Source organism: Austrofundulus limnaeus, unplaced genomic scaffold (genome assembly GCF_001266775.1).
Source record: "Austrofundulus limnaeus strain Quisiro unplaced genomic scaffold, Austrofundulus_limnaeus-1.0 Scaffold1028, whole genome shotgun sequence".
NCBI lineage: Eukaryota > Metazoa > Chordata > Actinopteri > Cyprinodontiformes > Rivulidae > Austrofundulus > Austrofundulus limnaeus.
In genome coordinates this window covers 14,452-18,002 of record NW_013953430.1, presented here as the reverse complement: position 1 = coordinate 18,002, position 3,551 = coordinate 14,452, and the positions used below count along the sequence as shown (strand labels likewise).

The window sequence follows — 3,551 nt, the reverse complement described above, 5'->3', positions numbered from 1 at the left end:
TTATTATTAATAGTTTTAATGATTTCTACATGGTCAGTCCTTTTTTCTGCTCTGTTGTCAACATGTACAGTAATGGGAAATCCAGTCTTGACCATTTAGCGTTAGCTTCTCCAGCCGATCACACGGTCAGGTGGTTTCTGAGCACTCCAGTTGTTATATATTCCTCCTTGTTAGCAAATTATTACTTAACTCGATGTAGGCTCATAAGACAAAGAATGACATTTACATAGAAAGTGACACAACACTAAACACATTAACATTTTAGTAAATGTGACCGCAAAGATATGCAAAACTAAGAAAAATAAAGAAAATTTGTATGACCCATACCTGCTGTCATTAAGAACACAAATAATGCAGTAGTCAAGTAATATATGAAAATAAATAATAAACAAAAATGTCATACATCTATATAATAAACAAAAATGAAACTACATCTTTAAACATCCATGTCAGTTTTTACTTTTGAACTAAGACTATCAATCATCTCTTTTTAAACTACTGGTAAATAAGAAAATATTATAAATTCTAGATTTATTTTGGACCAAAGTAGAAACAATAATAAAATAAATAATATTTTGGAGTATGAATGGTCCTTTTGAAATATCTATGAAAACCCTGTCCTGATACCTGTCTGGTTTCTCAACACCAACATGTGATCCAGTCGTGATTTAATCTCCGTCTTTCTGTGGTTAATTCTCTSAGACTCTGTTACAAATTATGTCAAAAATAGAGACTTCAAACTATACACCAGTTTTAAAAGACTGTTCCACTTCAAGAATAATAGTCATAATTTCTCCTTACCTGAGGAAAGTCTGCATTATGATCCCTGCTGCTGTAGGCTATCTGGTCTGTCTCCTCCCTGACCTTGTTCTTTGTAACTGTGGTAATGAAGATTTATTTTAAATACTGTATGTGGAAAGCAGCCAGCACAACTTCTGCACAGAAATGAAAGACGACTGGGTTTATCTAGCGTTAATAAACTAGCTTGGCAAGGGATGTAACAGGTAACAACTAATCATGTTAACTAGCTAAACATTATATAATGTGTAACTCATCATTTAGCTAATATTATCTGCCTCCAACAGCATGACTCAACTTACATGGTTTGTTTGGTAAAAACTGTGCCAAGTTTTAGTTGCTCTTTACACCGCGAGGCTCTGCTCAGCACAGCATCTCCTATCCGTTATCTCATCTGCAGGAGTAGCATGCTCACGCTTATGGTACGTTCAAAGATGGCTCAGAAAAATGCATTACCATATGTTAATAATGGATAAAACAGCTGTTACGGCTGAAAAAAGTGCGGTGACAGAGAGCGCAGATGCAGGAAGTGCGGGGAGACATGTCCACGCATATCCCGCATCCGTTCTGTCCGTGCCTTCACTGCCCAGGGCCCTTTGGAGACTGTGGGCCCCTGGGCAATTGCCCAATTGCCCATATGGTTAATCCGGCCTTGCACACAAGGCCCAGGCCAAAGTTTTTCCCCACAGGAGTATACGCAAAGTAACGTGCGATTGGCCAAAAGTTTGTGGGTGTGTTTTCTTTTCATGCAGAGAAGCGCTCAAACAGCAATGGTGGCATTTTGCTTCAACTATTTCACTTCCAGAAGCTGACTGCTGTGTTTAAGAAACGTGGAGTGTTCTGAGTATCAGTTGGCTGAGGCAGCCAGAAAGTACATCCATAAATATGACTCTTCCAGATAACTTTTTAACCTCATGCAGATAGTACAATGGCCAAAAACACCTCGATGGAGATAGCACAGATGTTGTGCTAATAGTGTGGCACTCTATCTGAGCTTGGATGAAGTAAAGGAGAATCATGCTGTGAGGTGTGAGGTGTGGATATTCAAAGGTGTTGTAAGTATGAAAGGCGACAATGAATGTCTTGCAAGCACATAAGCATGAGCTAACTTTGTCACTTCGCCTGGAGTAATCAGGACCCTTTAGTTACAGGTGGTCATCACTTTTATTTGAAAAAGGACTCACACATTTGTTTTTGTTTTCCTTTTTTTTTTGCAACCATGTAAAAAAGGACACCCTAAAGCTCTCTACAAAGTACAGAAAGAAGAGCTACAACATACAGAAAGTTGAAGACTTGATTCGTGCATCTAGTCAGTCAAATGTTCACTTATCTCTTGGCCAGCTGATGCATTCAGCAGCCTCTGCACCACTGACATATACACTACACAGGGACAAAATTGTTGGTACTTTAATGAAAGAAAACCCACAATGGTCACAGAAATAACTTGAATCTGACAAACTTAAAAATAAATAAAAATTCTATGAAAATTAACAAATGAAAGCCAGACATTTCTATTCAACCATGCTTCAACATTTTTTTTTAATAAAACTCATGGAACAGGCCTGGAACAGAAATGATGGTAACCCTGAAAATAATGAGACCAAAGTGTGTCATCAGATGTGTTCACAGACAGAAAAACACAGCATATCAAGAAAAGATCACTGTCTCTACTGTGAAACATGGAGGAGGTCTGTGATGTTCTGGGGCTGCTTTGCTGTATCTGTCACAGGGGGTCTTGAATCTGTGCAGGGTACAATGTAAGCTCAAGACTATCAAGGATTCTAGAGAAAAATGTGCTGCCCAGTGTCAGAAAGCTTTGTCTCAGTCACAGGCCATGGGTCTTCAACAGGATAATGACCCAAAACAGCTAAAAGCAGCCAAGAATGGCTAAGAGGAAAACATTGGACTATTCTGAAGTGGCCTTGTATGACTCTGACCGAAATCCTATTGAGCATCTTTGGAAGGAGCTGAAACATGCCATCTGGAAAAGGCACCTTCAAACCTGAGACAACTGGAGCAGTTTGCTCATGAGGAGTGGAACAAAATACCTGCTGAGAGGTGCAGGTGCGTTCTAGTGTCATTCTAAATTGTATTGGTTTATTATTAGCTAATGAAGTTTCTTTTTTAAATCTTGCCTTCATTTGAATAGCCTTATGTGGACTAAGACTTTACGTCTTTCTCCAAGCTGCATGACTGATGTCATTGCTGGTAAAGTTCCAACTATTGATGACGATTAAACTGAACATCACGTCAAAGTTGACCTGGCTACTGCTTTAACACAAATTCCAAAACTGTTTGTCCTTTGAACAAGTTGAGACATTGATCCTAATGACATGTTCATCTGCATATTACAAGAAGAACTTCAGAGGTTTTAATAAAAATAGTGAAGTTCTTTGTGGCACTAAAAAGATAAAACCAATGTAGGTTCTGCTTTTTGAGTGGGACTTGATTTTACTCATCATGGTTATGAGAAAAGCAACACTTGACTAGAATTTTAGAGGAATCATCAACAAACACTGACTCCCTCAATATGTGTGAGTGGGGGAAAATAAGTGTATGATGGATTGAATTTCACTACAAAATCAATCGTAAACATCTAGTTAACCAGTTGCTATCTTGACAAATAAATGTTCATAAATATCTCAAGCCACACGAGGAGAAAAAATTCATACTCGCATTGAAATGTTGCTGCTGACCTGTTGGTTGCCAGCAGCCCGTCCTTCAGCAGGTCACATGATTGGGTCACCCAGCGG

At 38.7% G+C, this 3,551-nt stretch overlaps 1 long non-coding RNA gene across 1 annotated transcript; it reads right to left on the bottom strand.

Moving 5' to 3' along the window:
- Positions 1 to 700: 700 nt before the first annotated feature.
- LOC106533815 (uncharacterized) lies at positions 701 to 1,197 on the bottom strand. The gene is made up of 2 exons (XR_001312290.1): positions 1,101 to 1,197; positions 701 to 878 (listed from the first exon to the last, which is right to left on the bottom strand). It is a non-coding gene; the product is annotated as an uncharacterized LOC106533815 (long non-coding RNA).
- Positions 1,198 to 3,551: the final 2,354 nt, after the last annotated feature.